The sequence below is a fragment of the Phycodurus eques genome, chromosome 12 (genome assembly GCF_024500275.1).
Source record: "Phycodurus eques isolate BA_2022a chromosome 12, UOR_Pequ_1.1, whole genome shotgun sequence".
Lineage (NCBI taxonomy): Eukaryota > Metazoa > Chordata > Actinopteri > Syngnathiformes > Syngnathidae > Phycodurus > Phycodurus eques.
The window spans coordinates 12,893,935-12,914,553 of NC_084536.1; the positions used below are offsets into that span (position 1 = coordinate 12,893,935).

At 41.7% G+C, this 20,619-nt stretch overlaps 1 protein-coding gene across 5 annotated transcripts in view; it reads left to right on the forward strand.

The window, feature by feature from the left end:
• Nucleotides 1-20,619, forward strand: part of slc39a10 (solute carrier family 39 member 10) — a 107,249-nt gene that overhangs the window by 37,543 nt on the left and 49,087 nt on the right. For 4 of the 5 annotated variants that reach the window (XM_061691654.1, XM_061691657.1, XM_061691658.1 and 1 more), the window contains exon 1: nt 16,951-17,021. The exons of the other annotated variant lie outside the window; for it this stretch is intronic. The gene's annotated coding sequence lies outside the window, so the exon portion shown is untranslated. Of the gene's footprint in view, nt 1-16,950; nt 17,022-20,619 lie in introns of those variants that run through there. 5 annotated transcript variants of the gene reach the window in all.

Here is a 20,619-nt window from a genome sequence, read left to right on the forward strand (position 1 = left end):
GTCATCCCGGAGCTTTTTCCATAACCTTTTTTGTATTTCCATCCATCCATTTTCTATACCGCATATCCTGTTCAGGGTTGCGTAGCGCTGGAGAGTAGTAGCGTTACACACTGCACTTGGTTTGCGTGGTGTAGGGCGCAGGAAGGCCCAAGTAAGACGCAGCATCGTAAGATTGCCTATAATTGATGCTGTTTGTGAAGCAACCAAAGAGGAAGTAGCCTGGTGCCTTTTCCTGCTGGTTTGGACATCCATCCATTTTCTACACCGCTTATCCTCACGAGGGTTGCGGGTATGTTGGAGCCCATCCCAGCTAACTGCGGGCGAGAGGCGGGGTACACCCTGAACTAGCCGCCAGCCAATCGCAGGGCACATATAAACAAACAACCATTCGCACTCACATTCCTACCTACGAAAAATTTGACTCTTCAATTAACCTGCCATGCGTGTTTTTGGGATGTGGGAGCAAACCGGAGTGCCCGGAGAAAACCCACGCAGGCACGGGGAGAACATGCAAACTCCACACAGGTGAGGCCGGATTTGAACCCTCAGTACACTGAGTGATATGGCAAAAATGATCACAATTATTTTTTTCATATAATCTGATCTCAATTATTATCATACTTTTTTAATATTGTTTGTAAACTTTTTAAAACTGCAAGCATCTGTACTGAAAACTGAAAACTTTACTAACATATTAGTAGTAGTTTTAGTAGTAGTATAGTAAATTAAAGAAAAATGACAAAGACAACTCTAAACATATTAAAACATTTTTTACTTGACAGTTTTTTCTGCCCAAGTCATGATGCCGTGAATAGTGAGGTGAAAGATCCATCCATCCATTTCCCACACCGCTTATCCTCACTTGGTCGAAGGCGTGCTGGAGCCTATCCCAGCTGACTCCGGGTACACGCTGCACTGGTCGCCAGCCAATCGCAGTGACGTGGAACAGAATAAAGCCTATCAAGAAGTACCTTGACTCTGCAACAAGGAAAACAGTAAATAATTTATACTTGACAGCACAAAATTTGTATGAAAATATAAAATAACACTCTGAACTGGTTTACAGTCTTGACTGAGTGTTTTTGCATGTATGCAAGACCCAAAATAAACCAATTGACCTCCTCGGGGATAATGAAGATGCCTAAAAACCTGAATACTATCATTTTCAAGTTAGGATGATTACAGACAGTGTTAACATTATTGTTACTTGCAAATGCGCATCTTTAAAATAATACCGATTTCATAGTTTCAAGTTAAAGTACTTTATAACACAATACACAAAACATTTAACAATATAAAAATTTGCATGATTGAATACACTGCTCAAATGTCTTTTGCTAACGACACTCCTCATGGTCAGTGTTTAAAACAGTAAACCCAGCATTATATTAGCATACAAAGCAAATAACAGAAAATAAATATCGAAAAAGTGCATCATATTTAATAACGATACAGATGAGGTGTTTTTGTCAAGTTACAAATCACCTAAAGAATGACGATGACACGAGTGATTACTGCTTTGATCTGGAGCTACGTAGCATTCGCACATACGTAGCAGCACGTACCACTTGTATTTTTATGTTTTTCCACATACTGTAATCACTTGCATGCTACTTCTTGGAGAAACTCGCCTGACGGCCCGCTGCGCAAAGTCATGGAGTGGCCTTTGTCGCCTGGCCAGAGTCGGGTATGGGCTGAACTACTGTCCAGTATGTGCCACCACAGTTATAACCAGTTATATTTGATAGTTATTGCGGAACTTGCATTACAAAAGCAGAATCTGAATTACATAATTTGAATTTGTATTGTTTAACTTCAAGCATTGCAGTGAAAAACTGCATCTGAATAATATAATTGGACGTTTAATTTCTTAGTTGGGAACTCAAGTCAATAAACTTGAAACTGAAGGTAAGATTATAAAATGTATTTCAGTTTCTCTGAAACTGTATTTGATCCTCATTGAAAATTCAGCTCTATATCCTATATTTTCATATTAATTTTTCTGAATTCACATTCAGTCCTACAAATTCAGTTTCAAATTAGATGTGACAGACATGCAGGTACTTTAGAAATAGCAATCGATCGCACATACACAGATCTCCTCTTCGACCCATCGGCACCTTCGCTTTTGAGCACGTAACATGTAGGGCCTCTCTGGAAAGTCAAATCTCCTAACCAGCTCTTAACATTTATACCACCTTTCCTTAACCTCTGTGGAATACGTCATCGGGTCAGGGAGACTTAATAAAAGGTGTTTCCTTTCGAACAAAGGAAAGGACGGTGTATTGTTAGGAACATGTCACACCAAAGTCATGGAGTAATAAATCTTAATTGCCGTGTTTTTTCCCCAACATAACGTCATCCAGGCATTGAACTCAATGCCCTAGGCATTACTCATAGGGTCGTCGGCGGGCTCCATTGGAGGACGGCCATTCTGACGCCCGGGGCGTCTCGGTCTCGCTTTACGGGGTGGGCCAGACGAGGAGGCCCAGTTTCTTTTTACAGTACCTCCACAACTTGCAAACGGAAGTAGAGCGGGAAAAGATCGACTCTGATTGTCTGTTGTCACAAACATTTCGGCCATTTTGATTGAGGAAAAACACATCAGCTGATCACAGTGATTGACCTGAAATTTACTGAGATTACTAATCGGGATCATATGATCACCCAGCCCCAATTGGAAGACCAGATACCAAAAACGTGAGTAGAGATTAGTCGAGTCAACCTTTAAATGTGGCGTTAAAATCGAATCGACTCGTCAACTAATCGGTCAACCCCTACGTGACACAGCTATGTGCAGTGTGAAAGGGTTTCATCCCAGCTGACTTCGAGCGAAAGGCACACTACACCCGCACTGGTTGCCAGTCAGTCATATCTTTGTAATACCCTTCATTGTAATTGGATACATGTAAAGTAATCCATCTGTGCTAGCGCTGGAGTTGCATGCACACTTTATTGCTCTTATTGTAGTCATTATCATGAGCAGATAAACAGCACAATAGCTGTCATTTTGGGTTGTGAAGTACAACGTTGTAGTTAAATACTACATACAGTAATCACTGTGGTGGTCCTAAGCTGTATTTCTGGGAATTGTAAGTCTCTAGCAAGAAAAAAATGAAAACAACTCCCATTTCAAAGCCAGATATAATATAATGTGTCATTATGTGTCCCTCGTTTTAATCATGTCCACATTTCGATATCTGTACGGGAATCCCACCTCTCAGATGTTACTTTATTGGCACGAACCCATTTGCTGGAATAAACAGTTGCACCTAATGACATTCTGCATCAAAAGCATTGCAACGTTACCCAGGGATAATTTATTTTGCAGTAATTTAATACAGTCATAGGCGGCAAATGATGAAATATAGTGGAGGCAGGATGGGTAAAGCACATTACACAGGCCCTGGGTGGCGATTTGTTTCCTAATGAAGCCATTAACCTCACACTAGCATATCTGATACCGGCAAAAATAATGGCTTCATTAGTGGAAGAAATTGGATTGAAGTGTGTTTCTGTTAGGAAGAGAGCAGAGCATGTATTAATATGTTGACGGTGTAATCCCAACACGCTCGAGAAACAAACTTACTTTTCTGTTATAAACGACAGTTTTTTTTCTGTGTATTGTGTTTGTGTGTTTCTGATTCATATTGTGTTCGGAAGGAATCAGAATCATTCATTGTGTTTGAAAATAATGATCAATATTAGGGACTTGGTCATCCAAGTTCATCTTCAGGGAAAAAAAATATGTCTGCCATTTCTTTTGCATACTTTTGGCCAGAGAAGCAGGGTACACTCTAAACTGGTCGCCAGTCAATAACAGGGCACATATAGACAAATAAGCATTCACACTCACATCTTTGGTCAATTAAGAGTCTTCAGTTACCCTATGGCCCAGTACACACATACAGTAAAGACAATCTGGTTGCTTTTGTCCTCATTTTGCTCCTAAGGACGTCAAATGCCAGACAAACTGATATTTTATCTATAAGATTATCCTATAAGACTGTCTTTAGGTCTGAGGTGTGTAAAAAGTGGATTTGTTCCGATTTCAGGGTACGGAACAATCTTAAATTAATGAACGTGTTCAATATTTACAACCAAAACTCTTCGTGTTGGGGAAGCCGACATCTCCCCAAGTCATGAAACCGTGACTAGTGATCTGGATCAGAATATAGCCAATCAATATTTGAAAAATACCAAAGTACCAAGCCTAAGCTCAGTCCTGACGACAGAGGTGGGTACACCCTGGACTGGTCGGCAATCAATCACATGGCATATATTAACAAACAATAGTTCACACTCACATTCAAACCTACGTGCAATTTAGAGCCTGAAATGAACCGCATATGTATGTTTTTTTAAATACTCTGAGAAAATCCATGCAAGCACGGGGAGAACATGCAAACTCCCCTAACATCTCTCAACTGTGAGGCAGACAAATCACTACACCATCGTGCTATACCGTGCTGCCCAGTGTTGTACCTGATCGAGTTCAATGAATAGAAATTCATGAACTAGTTCATATTTTGGGCGAATGTGAACTGAACTTAGTTCATTTCTGCCTGATGAATGTTATTGAGAAAGCGCTCATTCTGGTGTCAAACAAAGGTTTTTCGTTCAAGAGTACCAGGCTTTGTTAGGGACTCCCAGTACAAAAACTGTCTGAACACACTATATATAAGATTAGAGGCTGTATTTGGCAACAGATTTAGTGCAGCCGTCATGTTCTTTGTTAGGAAAATAATTGTTTTGTAGTAGAATGCTTTACACTGTAAGATCACACTGTCATAATGTGGATTTCTTTTATTTTGTAATATAAGACTAGATAAGATAAAATATGTTGTTAATATAGTCAGCCACCGCTGCAAGGAATGCAAAGTTATCATTGTCCGTTCACCATTGTTCCTGTCATACTGTGTTGTGTGTTTGCAAAAATACCTGTTTTTTTTGTTTGTTTGTTTTTTATTCCTGAAGTTTAAAAAAAGACCATTCAAGCAACAATAGAATAGAATAGGACAGAATAGAATAATCTTTATTGTCATGAAAATGCATGGATCCACACGAAATTTGTTCTCTGCATTTTACCCATCACAGTGAACACACACTTTCCCCACTGTCCGCCTCACAGTTCTGAGGACCCGGGTTCAAATCCGGCCTCGCCTGTGTGGCGTTTACATGTTCTTCTCGTGCCTGTGTGGGTTTTCTCTGGGTACTCCGGTTTTCTCCCACATCCCCAAAACATGCATAGTAGGTTACTTGAAGACTCTAAATTGCCCGTAGGTGTGAATGTGAGTGCTAATGGTTGTTTGTTTATATGTGCCCTGCGATTGGCTGGCGACCAGTTCAGGGTGTACCCCGCCTCTCGCCCAAAGATAGCTGGGATAGGCTCCAGCACTGCCGCAACCCTAATGAGGATAGGCGGTACAGAAAATGGATGGATGGATAAATGTCAAATGCTAAAGCTAAATCTTTCGGGTCAAACTAAATATTTAGCTAATGTCCAAATCCACACTGCCCAGAAACAGAAGTTCCAAAATGAAAGCTGTGTGTTTGTAGCGTCAAATAACAAAAATAAAACTAAATATATGAATAAATAAAAAACATTTACACAGACCCGTGGAAATATATTATCACTACCCGACAGAACAAACCAGTTATGTCGCATGGAAGTCATGGGGCGGGAGCCGGGGAAACAGGGGGAAGAAAAAAAGAACCAACCAGAGCCATCCCACTGGCCTGCCCGCCTTAGATGCTTGCTCACCATCCGCAAGAGAGCCGACGTCAGCCCTGGAGGTGGATTTGGAAAAACAAGTGGCAAGGGCGGTGAGGGGAGAAAAAACGGAACTGTTGTTGCTGTTGTGGTTCTTTATTTCACCCTGGCATTTCAGCACGAACAGAGTTGAGATTTTGGTGTAACATTTAATATTTGCATTAAACTATAAAGCTGACAAATATTGTTCTAAATGTGCAGAAAAGTGACTTGAAAATTCGCGTCAGTTTTTTTAAACACTGTTTGAAGCTAAATGTGACTAAATGTTAAGTTCTAACTCTAACCTCTGTTATTTTCAGTGTGAGCCACTTTACAAACGGCACCCCGTAGGCTATTCAATAAAAGTTTATGATTTGAATGGTATGCACATCTCCCCCCTCAGCTACACCCGCTTTTTCCTTCCCGGCTGCATTTCCCCGGCAAGCAACTTCATTAAAGAATGGATCTCATCGCTAAATAGTTGTCCATTGACTATCTTGGTGAAGCTTCTCCAATGAAAGTCATCCATCTCGTACCTTCACCTTCACTGCTCACCCTTACCTTGATTGTGTGTATCCCTTGTATCAGTCCTAATCTAACACAATGGAATTGGCACAAGACTGCAACGACTGGTTTACTGTATGTGGTCATGTTTGTCAAATACAGCTTCAAACTCATTTGAATCCTATATTAGAATAATCTGTCATTACCAGAAGCGGCAAAGGTACTCACAGTCTGTACTTAAGTACTAGTAGATATACTTGTAGGCATATAAATAAACGTCTAGTGTAGTAGAAGGATAGCCTACTGATTGAACTTCTGAACTTTAATAACATTTCTGAAAGTACAGACTTTGAAATGTACTTAAGTGCAAAAGTAAAAATTCATTTTTGCAATAACTTTAATTTCTTGGCACAACAGGGAAAAAAACATATCTGCACACAAAATAGTTTCCCTCTTATTAATTTACACAGCATATGTTGTTATTTAAGAGCTCCCTGGCATTGGCTCGACTTTTGTGCTGTTAAAACAATATGACTTTGTTTGTTGTATCACTTTTGTTGATTGATACAGTAATTATTTTGGCCTAGTAATTAATATAGTTATTTGAATTTAAAAAGGTACACGAAGAGACAGTTAACCATAGTGTGAAAACATTGATTTATTTATTTGTATTGCGTTACATGGGAATTGAATTATTCTGTCTGCTAGTGACAGTGGCTTGTCTGGTTAGACATTGACGTGCAGTTAGAACTAAGAAGAAGATGAGCTTTTCCGGTTGCATGAAAAACATCGGGAAGAGTAGGGTGATAATGAGAGTATTATGTAAAGACGTATTTTACTAAGCAGTTTGATTAAAGGAAAGAAGGCTAAAGCAACGCCTGGACTCCTGCCTACTTGTTTTATTGGAAGTAACAACTAGTCCCCAAATTGGTAACATGTTGAGCTAAGAAACAAAAAACGCTCATGCTAATTATAACAACTAAGACAGAGAACGCTGTCCAGCTGCAACAAATAAGCAGTGCTAGCAATACTAACCTAGAATTAACCCTGTAAACCAACCAATGCTAGCCATGGCTGCTTCATTGGTAACATTATTTATTTTTAATAGAGTGTTACGATAACACTAAATGTTACTGGTTTGAATTTGAAAGTTTTATTTTTTGGAATGTACAATCAGTTAAAAATCAAAAAGGGTTGATAAATGTTCCTAATGCCGTGTCACTTCTGAATTTTCTCAGTTGCCTGAGGTCCCTTTGTGCTGCCACTTTAAGTACAGTAACAAAGTATTGGTTCTTCCTTACTTCCCACCACTAGTCATCACATGACAGCTTACAGTTTATTACCTTCTTTTAGCGAACAAATGCATGTGCAGCACCCAGTGTTGTTTGTTACATTTTACAATCTTCTGATCTTTACAGGGGGGAAATGTAATGAACTTTTACGACGTTGTACAATAGCCTCTTATCTTTTGTTGCCGTCAGAAATTAAGGTTGCATCGTCGGGTGGCAAGAATGAAATATTGAGCCAGCTTGGTCTTGTTCTATTCCGTGTTACATGATTTATTCATTCACACGGCCCGAAATGGTTCCATGACTTACAATCTGCGCAGAAGGCAGTGAGCCCCTGAAGGCCCGAAGCAAGTGGGTTAGCACAGCGCTATCTTTCTGCCTTGCTCTATTCACCAGAGACACAATGAAGCTATTCTTTGCCAAACTTTGTTTATGCATAATAAATAAAGTAGATCTCTTTCAGGACTTCTCATTTATCAAACTCAAGCCACGTGTCCTTACACTTCCACATGCGCATTACGAGAGCGTGGGAACAAAATAATCCCAAAAAAAACACACACAAAAAAAAACTAACAAAAATTCAGACCAACTTTTGTTGAAAAAGTTGGTCTGAATTTTTGTTTGTTTTTGTTTTTTTTCTCACTGAAGCATACACCTGAATTCCATTCACTTTTCCATATCCATCCATCCATTTTCTGAGCCGCTTATCCTCACAAGAGTCATGGGAGCGCTGGAGCCTATCCCAGCTATCATCGGGCAGGAGGCGGGGTACACCCTGAACTGGTTGCCAGGGAATCGCAGGGCACACATAAACAAACAACCGTTCGCACTCACATTCACACCTAGGGGCAATTTAGAGACTTCAATTAACCTACCATCCATGTTTTTTTGGGATGTGGGAGAAAACCCATGCAGGCACGGGGAGAACATGCAAACTCCGCACAGGCGGGGCCGGGGCTTGAATCCTGGTCCTCAGAACTGTGAGGTAGATGCTCTAACCAGTCGGTCAACGTGCCGCCCACTTTTCCATATGTTTGGAAAAATATTTTGGTCATTTTTTTTCATGCTCGGTACATCAGTAACAACGGCAAATGAATGGGCCCTCAAGCCCCCTTTTTATGATGAATCCTCGAAATTATAATCAAAATTTTATGTCATGCTACATTTGAGTTTTATAATGTACGGGGGTAAATCTTTGGAATTTAGCATCACCCATTTTCTAGGATATCTGCTTCTCTTTGGGATCATTTGGATGAATTCCCTCGTAAGAGTTCATTCAAGTCCATCAACTCAAGTTTATTTGTATAGCACTTAATCACAAAAGATTCTTGGGGCTTCACAGGCCCACAATTGGCAAAGATTGATGACATCCCCGAATCTAAAACCCCCAATCAGGCAAGGAAAAACTCAAAACCCCATTTGAGGAAAAAAGAAACCATGGGAAGGGACCACACATGGGGAGGATCCCACTTCCAGGATGACCAGGCTGGAATGGATGTCAAGTGGACAATATTTATCACATAGTATGGTGCTGTATAATTATAATTAAAATTGCATCCATCCATCCATTTTCTGAGCCGCTTCTCCTCACTAGGGTCGCGGGTGTGCTGGAGCCTATCCCAGCTGTCATCGGGCAGGAGGCGGGGTACACCCTGAAGTGGTTGCCAGCCAATCGCAGTAATTAAAATTGCATAAAAGTAAATTTAAAGAGAAGAAGCACCACAGGTAGACTCCTACGGAAAGGTGGTTCTGTCTCAGGGCCTGACCCAGTCGGTCAGAGCAGAATCCTCCACAGCAACGCCTATGGGGAAGAGGTCCCCCTCAGATCTCGTCCCAGTCGGTCGGTGCAGAATCCAGACAGCACAAGCCTGAAATTCGATCATTGTCACCTAACCCTCTCTCTAAGCAGGAGAGGAGGGAGGAGGACATAGGACAAGCAGCAGTATAACAGGCCTACGTGTACTTTAACTAAATGCCAAAGAGTAAAAATGAGTCTTAATTCTGTATTTAAACATTTCTGCTGAGGTAGCAGCTCTAATATCTGCAGGTATGGCATTCCAGTAGTGGGGCTCGAATTGAAAATACTCTTGAGCCTGGGGGCTTCTTTCTGGCTCTCAGAGTCACTAAAGGACCAGAGTTTTCCAAGCATAGGTTTCGGGATGGAACATACATTACAACTGCATCAGCGAAATAAGAGGTTGTTAACCCATGTAATATTTTATGACTAAGTGTGGTGGATTTTTTTCGCCTGTGGTTCCGAGTCGGAGGTCACCCGGGAGAACTCCGACGTCCGTCGGGCATGGGATGAATGAAGACTTCGAGACATTTATTTATTGAACAAGCCTTAGTGTCATAACAGCTGCTTACATTGCTAGAACGGCGAAAAATCCCCCGAAAACCCCTGGATCAAAGTTTATCAAGGTTTTCCCTCCCTGGGCGTGGAATTAGCCCCTCCCTGGGTGCACGCGGATAATGGCCGTTCCTCATGACCATATTTGGAATCGCACTCGCCTGCTGGTGCCTCACCTTCTAGTTACACTCACACCCGGTTCCCTCATCTTGTAAGATGCAAAACAGTCCTCTTTGAAGACCAGGACGCCTGTTGTAAACCCCAGACAGGTTTTTGTCAGGGAGGAGCAGGAAACCCCAATATACATATAACTGGTTAAAGGACGTCCTTTGATGTAGAATTACAAAGAAAAGATAGTTGGTGTGAATACAGGTCTCCAACCATTTGTCCTGTGCAAAGGAACTCTGATTGTGTTACTATTAAAATATACTACATAAGTAACAAACAGAACCTTGAAATCACATCTCAAGTGGACCTGGAGCCAATGCAAGTTGAGTTGTAAGTATCCTTATCCGAAGGGTGTTTACTGCATGCATTTTAAAACTGCAGTATGAAAGAATTCTGGCCTGGAATTCACCCAAAATGGCTGCTGCAAACAAAAATGGCATGCTCCTTGTTCAATATCAGGCATGGGTCCTTCAGACTTTTTCATGCCTACTGTTCTAATAGACTTGGTCACACTATTTCATGTCAATCAGTGAAACGAGTGACCGGTCCACCATCCACCCCACCTCACCCCACACCCAACTTCCTCACAAAGAATGAAACCTGGAATTCACCCAAAAAGGTTGCGTCACACCAAAATAGCCAACGAGTCGTTCAATTTGGGGTGTGGGTCTATGAGACTTTTATGTGCATCTTCTTATGATAGTAAATGTTTGTATCGATCAGTGAAATCGATGTCCAGGGTTGATTTTTTTGTTTGTTTGTTTTGTTTCCCTAACATGCTAACGAAGTGCAACGTCTGGAATTTAATTCCAAGCAAAATGGCCAACTAATTTAATTTCAGCCATGGGTGCGTGAGACTTTTTCATGCATACTGTTATAATAGACATGACCACCCAATTTTGTGTCCATCGGTAAAACCAGTATCCGGGGCTGATTTTTCCTCACTTTTTCCAACAAAGTATGAGACTTGGAATTTGCTCAGAATGCCTACTTAAAACCAAATGGCTGACTTCTTGCTCGATTTCATGGGTGGGTCTTTTGGGCACGTTCTGGGCAGGAGACACCTTGGTGCAATATTATTGACTGCAGGACACGCACGGCTGCAATATGTCGGCTGCTGCATCCGGGGAGCAGCACGCCTTCTACTTCCAGGCAGGAAGGCACTAGCTAGTCGGTAGCAATCCTAGCCATCTCCTTTAGCAACAACAAAAAAAACAGTTTTGCAGCACAAGTTATCTTAGTAGCAAAACTAGCAAGCAGCTGCCGTTCATTGTTTTAAGATGAGTGTATTTTACAAAATGAATACGAAGCACTTTATGTCCCTCTGTGTTGTGATGTGTTTGTCTGTTTTTTTAATTTGGGGAAAAGAAGTATCTGACCAGTGTGATCATGCATCTTTGGGACTTTTTCATGCATCCTGTTATGTTAAAAATGTATATCCGATTTCATGTCAGTCAGTAAAACTGGGCTAATTTTCTAACTGTCCGGGGTGGGTGACTGAGTCACTCATCAAGTGTTGTGTCTGGACCCCTAAAATGCATATTAGGGCATCATCAAGCACACACGTCCAAAATATTGTGAGTTTTCAGGCAAGTTTAGCCTCAACCCAAAAACTACAATTTAGCTAACCCAGAGTGTGAAGAACAAAGCAAATTTCCCCCAGAAAATGTAAATCATGAATCATATTTTCACTCATCGAGGCAGCACTTCATCGTTAAACCGCCCATGTCCTTGCATGGGGTTTCTCCAAGTCTCCCATAAGCAAGGTTCATTGAAGACGAAATTGTCCATAGGTGTGAATGTTCGTGTGAGTGTTGCTTTGTCTCCACGTGCCCTGCAATTGGCTGGTGACCAGTCCAGGGTGTACCCCACCTCTTGCTCAAAGTCAGTTGGTATAAGCTCCATCTCACCCTAATGAGGACAAGCACTATAAAAAAAAAAATGGATTGATTATATGATGGTTATAGCTGGTGCAGGGTGAAAAGCAAAAACTTGAAAATAAAATATACACTCAGACATTCCATGTGAATAGGCTTTCTCTCTTATGTAACTTTAAGTCTCTTGTGTTTTGTATAGCCAGGGGGAGCAAAGAGCAACTGCAGTACTCGCTTTACATACTGGAGCTGTAGACACCACCGACATGCTCTGGCGTAGACCTTTTTGCACGAGAAACACTTGAACTTTTGAAAGAAATATCCCCAAATATCTCCTCATCGCCTCCTTCAACTTAGTTCTAATGAAACTCAAACCCGACTGTCTAAATGTCCTCCAACATCATAAGGCACTCTGAAACACAATGTCGTGCTTAAGGACTTTTTCTTTCTTTTATCCAGTTATTCTCATTGTGACAAAGCAAACTCGCCTGAGGCGTAAACCATAAAAGCTGCTGTTCTGGGTCATTATGCAAATCTCATTGTTTTTATTACTCCTTTGGACCATGTGCTCCTTTGTGATTTTTTTTTTTTTTACATTGTGTAGGACTGTTTTTTTTTTTTTTTTTTTATGGTAAGAAAAGAAACTAGTTTTTTTATTGATTGAAGAATGTGATTTCATTGTTATTGAATGTGATTTCATTATTATTGTATGAAAATGTTCAGCAATCATCTGGTATCATTGGATTAATGCGCTTAAACATTCAAACATTATTTACAACATACGGTGATGACTGGAAACAAGATAGATGGACAAGAAAAAGGGACCCTTTTTAATGGTGAATACTTAGATTAGCATCACAATTTGAGGCAACGCCACACCCACATTAGATGGAGTCCAAAAAAAAATAATATAATAAATCTTTGCAATTTGGCGTCACCCATCTTTCAAGTATACCGCGGTCCAGTTGGGGCTCTTTTGAGTGAACTCCGTCGTAGGTGTTCATCAAAGTACAAGCTCTGGAAAGGCTGTACTTCAAAGCAAAATCGCCAACTTCCTGTTCCGTTCGGACATTAGTCCTTGAGACTTTTTCTTACATCCTGTTATAATAGACATCTTCACCCAATTTTGTATCGATTCGTGAAATTGGTGTTGGGGGCTTTGTTTTTTCTTCTTTTTTTAAATAACTTTTGATCAAAGTATGGTGACTGGAATTTGCTGAAAATTACTGTGCTTCAAACAAAAATGGAAGACTTCCTGTTCAATTTCAGTCATGGGTCTTTTTTGTGCGTCCTGTTATGATAGACATAGTCACCCAATTCCAGGTTCACTCGAGGAAGATTTTTTTTCTAACCTGTAACTGCGCGCTACTGAGTGTGTTTCGGGACCCTACATAAATTTTCACCAGGATAAATGTACTGGCAAAGTTTTCAGACATGTTGGATCCCCCCTACTAACACTCTAGTTGTGGTGTAGAGAATATTAGATCAATAATCTCCAGCAAGGGGAACCTTCAGAAGGAAATTGCTCCCGATACGAGGGGCCAAGTCAAACTCAATAGTTCATCGTGGCTATCGGCACTTATTATCCAGCATCTGCTCGGATCAAACTTGGAATGGTAAATTGCTGAGAAGATGTTCCCCCCCACCCGTATTGCAGACATTCACAGCTGAAGTCAGTTGTTCATATCCTAATAAGGAACACAAAATCATTTTATGCCATATTAGATGATGAATTGCTTGGTGCCTCGCGTGTCAATTCACTGATTACTTGGATATAGCACATTATGAGTCCAGAGTAAACAAAATGGACCACAAGTGGAGATGCGATGAGAAAATCGATACAGACTGTGCTCAGTTATTCTTAGGTTATGTGGTTACATGAGAATACATACTTTTTTTTTTTTTTTTTCATTTGAAGCTTTATATTTGTCTTTCCCATGGCTTACTACCTAGACATGCAGATGTGAATATAATGAAAACTACCTTTTATACCTATTTTAACTGTTGTCACACTTCCATTTGTTTTCCGTACCGCTTATCCTAACTAGGGTTGCGGGCGTGCTGTAGGCTATCCCAGCTTTCTTTGGGAGAGAGGTGGGGCACCCCCTTAACTGGTCGCCAGCCAATCGCAGGGCATATATAAACAAACAACCATTCGCACTCACATTCAAAGTTACGGGCAATTAAGAGTTTTCAATTAATCTACCATGCATGTTTATGGGATGTGGGAGGAAACCAGAGTACGCGCACACAGGCACAGGGAGAACGTGCAAACTCCACAAAGGTGAGGCCGGATTTGAACCCGGGTCCTCAGAACTGTGAGGCAGATATGCTAACCAGTCATCCACAATTTAAAAAAAATACTTTGACACACAAAACCATGAATATGAATGTTTGTCTGCTTTCATACCTTTGACACACAATCGTGTAAATGTCTGTTTTCATGCTTTTGACACACAAAAAGTGTCAATTGTGGCCACAATATAGATAAAGCGTGTGCACAAAAGGACAATTTGTTACCTCAAAATACTCAATTGTGGTCACAATATACTAATTTATGGTGGCGGAAAAGGTCTAACGTGTGTATGAAACACATTTATGGGCTTAATGTTCCCATGAACAACTTCACAGTCAGCAAATATACGGCCTTAGAAAGGCATGTCATAAACGGTGGTGATATTCACGGACTAGTACTACAGAATATAAATTGGTGTGTATTTGACTTACCAGCCAGCAATATTTTGGGATAATTCTTTAATTATGGAAACAGTTTGCCTTTGATGTCCACTGTTTTCCCCAACAAAACAAGTGCAGATTGTGGTGTAAGCGTGTCGGTTTCCTGGCATGCTTTTGTTTTGAAGGCCTGATTGATCCATGATACCGGACCTGTGGAGAGGGGTCTGTCTGGCGTAACATAACATTGAAAAGTATTATGTGAGAAAATTTGTGGCGAAGACCATGAGTGTATGGGATGTGCAGAGTTGGGTTGGTGACAAAAAAAAAAAAAAAAAAAAGGCAAGTCCGACCTGGGATGCATGTGCAATATTTCTGTACAGGGTGTCCTCAGTTTACAATTATACTCCATTCCACAGTTCCATATAATTATAGTAAATATTTGAAAGACATGTACCATATGCACGGCAACACATTAAGCATGGTGGAAAGTGTGGAGGCGTACCAGTTTACCCTATCCGTTTGTCCTACGCTACTAGGACGCTCGCAACCTGGTGGAAAAATAACTTAATTGTTTAAGTGTGTGATAACGTGGGGTTGTGTAATAGGTATATTCAATTGTTCGGTGTAAATACTTTTAGAGGTTGAAATTTCATCAACAGTTTTTATTCTTTTAAAGAAGAACGGATAGCTGCTCCAGCCAACACCGTGGTGTTACGCTATGTTCAGCATCAACTCGATTTTCAGTTTCAGTACGTTTCCTTTGCCTGGCGACTGGAAGTTACCACGCCTCCTTACCCCAACTGTGGGAGAGCTGCGTGCATAGAGTCCAAGGCCATAAGTATAAACCAATCCAACTATCCATGCATCTATTTTCTTCTGTTTATCCGAGTTCGGGTCGCAGAGCCAGTAGCTTCAGCAGGGAAGGCCAGACTTCCCAATTCCCAGCCACCTCATCCAGCTCTTCCAAAGCGTTCCCAGGCCAGCCGGGAGACATAGTCTCTCCTGTGTGTCACGGGTCGTCCCCGTGGTCTACTCCCGGTAGGACGTGCCCAGGAGGCAACCTAATCAGATGCCCGAGCCACCTCATCTGGCTGGAGGAGCAGCGGTTCTACTATGAGCCCCTCCGGGATGACTGAGCTTCTCACCCTATCGCTAAGGGAGAGCCCGGACACCCTGCGGAGGAAACTCATTTCGGCTGCTTGTATCCGGGATCTTGTTCTTTCGGTCACAACCCACAGCTCGTGGCCATAGATGAGGGAATGAACATAGATCGACTGGTAAATTGAGAGCTTCGCCTTTCGGCGTAGCTTCTTCTTAAACACAACGGAGCCAATACAAAGTTCGTATCACTGTAGACACTGCACCAATCCACCTGTCGATCTCCCGTTCCATTCTTCCTTCACTCGTGAACAAGACCCCGAGATACTTGAACTCCTCCACTTGGGGCAGGATATCATCCCCGACCCGGAGAGGACACGCCACCCTTTTCCGACTGAGGACCCTGGTCTCAGATTTGGAGGTGCTGATTTTCAGCCCAACCGCTTCACACTCGGCTCCAAACCGCTCCAGTGAACACAAAATATTCAATCCAACGACAAACAGTAAATATGGTGGTAACTGAGGGTCCAGGAATTATATTAACATTATTAATGTGTATTTTGTACGCACATTAAACCTATTCAGTGGGCACAATTGAGTATTTTGCGGCCACAAATTAGCAGCTTTCCGAGTTATACAGACAGATAGATATGTATTGGTAGATAAGACACGCCCATTTTGAGGTCTGTGCCGAAGGTGGTGCTAAACTAGGGAGGTCAAAGCCTTCAGCGCATTCCATGTGTGTGGACGGCAAGACAACCAAAATACCAAGGATGCTGGCACATTGTGGTCTGTGCGGTTGTGTACAAGTTGTACAACGCCGAACAATTATTACAAGGGAACTGGGAGTCCATTTCCCACGTAATAATTGTTTTTCTTGTTTGCGTTTTTACAATGTGTTATATTGATGACGTTAGCAAAACAGTATCCCTCATAAAAAATGGTTTGAGAAATGAGGAAGTTACAACTTAATTTCAGTATTCATGCTTTGCCGTTAATGGGAACGTTGACCTTTCCAAGATGGCCGCCAGGTACGCACGTTGGTTAACGTGGTGGCTACTGAGCGCTGCGTATCCACAGTAGTGTTCACGTCTGTGGTCTGCTCCCTGTACCAGTCTGGACTTTGGGAGCAACGCCGCCGTTCACTGCGCCAACTACTTAAGCGGCCGCCGCCAACTCTTTTGCGACTTTCGAGATAGTGCGTAAATGGCGTTGGTGAATGCAATCCATTCGCGCCGCTTGACGTCATATAGGCGGACATTTTTTTTTCGTACCGAGCGGAGAGGAGATGCACACGGCACTCGAGTGAGGTAACGACATAAAAAACGCATTTACTCTTCATTCACTCCCACAACATGGACTCGAGTTGCTTTCCCCGACGCGTACGCTCGTATTCGCTACTTGTTGAACCTCGGCTAACAAACATTTATAGTAACAAGCATGTCGTTTAAGGGCTATTATCTACTGCATTCATTTCCTGTATGCTGGTCGGCTAGCTCTTGTTGCATTGCATTTTACAAGCTACTTTTCCCGTGGTAATAGGCTACTCGCGAATGTAAACAAAGCGGCTACTTGGATTAATAGCCTCTTATTCTGCCATTCCGGACATATTTTGTGTTATCGTTTAGTTAATAACGTTTAATGGTGATTTTGACGGAAACTTCTAGCCTGTTTGTCCTCTCCACGTGCAGCGAAACTAGCAAACGTGTCACTAATTACCAGCATCTTGTTTGATCATGTGTTCATTTATGAACAACAACAAAAAAGCAAATGGGGCATGTTGCTTTTTAAGACGAGTAGTAGTCATTCGTATGGCACGTCATCTAAACCCTACCGGTCTATTTAGGGGCCGCACCGAGGGTTGGATTTGCACCGCACTGGTTCAAGTGCCCGATTTTGATGCGGGCCAGGCGAGATTCTAGGATTAGAGGTTTGGGCGTGCTCATCTCCCTGCTAGGGGAGATAAATGTCACTGTTTTGTACGTCTTAATGAAATTTGTGTGAAACAGAAGCATATCACTTTTTGGGAGAGTGTGACTAAACCATCAAATCTGATAAAGGTTATTTAAATGTTGAGCCACCGATCAATATGCAATGTATGATGGACATACAGGACGGGTAGGCAACAGAAACAGCGTGCTAACTTTATAGTGCACTCTTGAGACGCAATTAACGCCTAACCTGTTCGCAATACACTTGAAAAAGTAAACAGAATCGACTGGGTTAAGAAGAACGTAATCACTCGAAATGTCAAGGCTCAGGCGCTGTTTTATTTATAATCTTGTTAGTGGTTGTACAATACCTCTGATGCTCATTCACATGACTCCAAAACAAAACCCCTTTTTTCAAATTTTTGGCATTGTAACACAGTCAAACATTTAGGGCCTCATGTACAAAGACTTGCATGGATTTCCTACTGAAACATGGCGTACGCTCAAATCCAGAAAATGCACAAAAATATCCAGATGTATGAATGTGTGATTACGTGTGAATCCAAGCACATTTCCTTTGTCCATCCCAATCGATGTAGAATTGAGCGCACATGTTGGAGTAGCTGACCCCTCTCTGTCCATTTAAATATGCAAATCATGTTTAAATGAACCCTGCACCTGAGATCCCGATCTCTGCATGATCAGAAAAAAGGAAAATGTGCAAGGTAATGAAGAAAAAAATGTTTCTCAATGTGAAGTTGCTCAATGAAGTGGAAGTGCGCAAGACAATCCTCTTTGGCACGCTGTCCTCTGGCGTGAATAAGCGAATGGGACAGCGTGTGTGCGGCTGTCAGTGCTGTGGCGTAGGAACACTGCGCACATGCTGAGCTAAAAAAGAAGTGGTCAGACATCAAGAGGGATGTGAAGCGGAGAACAGCTGCCCACCGCCAAAGTGTGGCCAAAACAGGCGGGGGAATCGGCACCAAGGGCCTCACCCAGTTCGAGGAGAGAGTCGCTGCAATCGTGTGTGACACTGTTCTCAGTGGTGGTGGGAGCACTTGTGGCTGACTCTTGATTACCCCACAAGGTTAATACCATGTATTTTTATAACTCACAACAAAAGTGTTCATACAGTAACCTACACTCAGCCCTATGAGGTAAAGGTTCATGCGTAAATGTATGGTATTTGTAATAAATCTTTTGAATTCAAATAGAAGCACATCAGCATATCAAAAAGGATACAAAAAAACTTTGACTCCTGTTTGATTACTCAATTTATTATTTTAATACACTGGAGAGGACACGCAGTCGAAGCCACGTGCTACATGTTCGGGGTATTGTCTCTAGTGTCACAGATGCGGAGGATTCCTCCCGCGTCCCTGACTGAAAAGAGTCCTTTGAATTTCCTTAATTTGAACATGTACATTGGTTGCACATGATTAAAATGTGTTAAAATGACATAATTTACCCCTCTTCTCCTTAAAAAAGTTTCATTTTAACAGATTTCAATCATATGCAACTGATGTAAATGTTCAAATTGAATTCAAAGGATTCCTTTTTTCAGTGCTGGGATCAGCGGTGTCACATAGGCGGAGGTTTCGTCCACCGTTCCTTTCAGTCTCCTCCCGCATCCCCAGTGTCGCCGACGCAATTGCACTCCAACAACCGGCTGCTGCTGCCTTCCCCGACTGGCTGTGTCCTCATCCGTGGTGTGTTGGTGTCACAAGAAGAAGAGATTGTGAGGGCAATAGGCGGCATAAATGATCGCCTTAATCAGTTTATAGGCGTCCTCACAAATATCAGTGATTCATTCAATACACTGGTCAACAAGTGAATTCCGAGTCCTTGCTTCTTTTACATTGTTGAACTCAAATGTTGTCTGGCATGAATTGTTCATCAGTGCTAATTGTTCATGTGTCTCTGATGTTAAGATTTATTATAACAGTTTCCCAGCATCACCTCTTAGTGTCGCCAAAGCACGCTGCAGAAACGTGTGTACGCCAGCCATGAAGTTGGCGTGAGGCACCGCACATTTCCACGGTCATTTCACTCTTGATACATCAGAACTTTGCCGTGAAAAAGAACGTACGGCACGTTTTTGTGCGTACGCACCTTTTGTACATGAGGCACCTGATCTCAAAATTTTAAGTTTTAAAACATTAAAAGCTGCTAAAAAGGTCAGTCAGTTTTTGCAGAATTCCGATGCTTGTTGTCCGTCTGCACTTGCAAGATCTTATTTAAACAAACAGCACAAGGAATGAAATCCCAGATTACAGCTACACTGGTAATGAATGAATAAATAAATTTAAAAATGTATGCTTAAATTCATGTTAACGGGTTTAGCACTACAGTTAAATCTTATTTGTGTCCGTTCGGTGAAATTAACTTTTCTCTCATATTTGTCCCAGTCCAAGGGAACTTGCCTGAATGTAGTTCAGTTAAGTGGCAAACGGTAAACCCCTATATATTTGTGGTTCACAAGTCACCTATTTGTGTGTTTTCTGTGACACATATCCAAAGATTTTGTTGCCCCGCAAAATACGAACTAGCGAACCAGAACTAGTCGTAGAAAAGGGCACGTGATGTCTTATCATTTGGAAACAACCGTAGTCTGTAAAATGTTGCGACGAAGACGGTCATATCCATGTAAAATCAGATGAAAATGAAGCACGTTATTGAGTGCGATGCAGCTATCAGATTAAAGAGAGCCGCGACTCCCTGTGCCACTCTTGTAACCTCAACAAAACAATGCCGTGTACCACGTAGCAATCGTGATGGCAGTTGAAGCACTTTTTTTGTGTTCGCTCCATTAACGGAACAGGAAGATCGTAGTTTGCCGATCACGGACAAGTGCTTCACTGGTTGTATACATTAGCAGCTACTTTCTTTGTATGAGCAATCATGCGAATATTTTGACAGTGGGCCAGCCGGCGCTGTCTATACTATCTGTTCCATACAGTTGGGATTGGTCAGTGTG